The following is an 848-nucleotide window of genomic DNA, read 5'->3' as shown; positions in this document are numbered from 1 at the left end:
GCCAACAGTGTAAGAAACGTCCATCGACAGATGAATGGATAAAGAAGATTAGGTACATTTATACAGTGGAATACTACTCAGCAATCAGAAAGAATGAAATCTTGCCATTTGCAAGGATATGGATGGATCTAGAGGGTATTATGCTAAGCAGAATAAGTCAGTGAAAGACAAATACCATATGAAACCAAACAGAGGAACACAGGGGAAGGGAAGGAAAAATAAAATAAGACGAAAACAGGGAGAGAGGCAAATCATAAGAGACTCAACTACAGGGAACAAACTGAGGGAGGTTGGAGGGCAGGTGGGGGGGGCTGGGGTAACTGGGTGATGGACGTTAAGGAGAGCACTTGATGTAATGAGCGCTGGGCGTTATATACAACTGATGAATCACTAAATTCTACCCCTGAAACTAATAAAAATAAACAAACAAACAAATAAATAAAAGCAGTCTGTTAGACCTTCAAAAGATCTACCACAGTAGTTCCCTACTCAGACGTCTACACCCAAGGGAAGTAAAAATATACAGCTAAAAGTTAGCACGTGACTTTCTACAGCAGGTTAGCCGTTGTAGCCAGAAAGTGGAACCTTGTGATGGCTGTGAATACAGGAGGAACCACTGAACTGGACACTTTAAATAGGTGAATTATAATGATACGTGCATTGCATCTCAGTAAAGCTATTATTACCAAAAAAAATAAATAAATTGGGGGGATTCCAACTGCAGATACACATTAGGAAAAGTGGATAATATGTTTTTCAAATCTATAACAAGCTTAAAATGGTAACATGGTCCTTACAATGTGGTACTGTCCCAAGAATTTATCTTAAATTAAAAAAAAAAAAAAAAA

The sequence above is a fragment of the Ursus maritimus genome, unplaced genomic scaffold (genome assembly GCF_017311325.1).
Source record: "Ursus maritimus isolate PB19 unplaced genomic scaffold, ASM1731132v1 scaffold_13, whole genome shotgun sequence".
NCBI classification, from domain to species: Eukaryota; Metazoa; Chordata; class Mammalia; order Carnivora; family Ursidae; genus Ursus; species Ursus maritimus.
Note: the sequence above shows the minus strand (reverse complement) of the source record.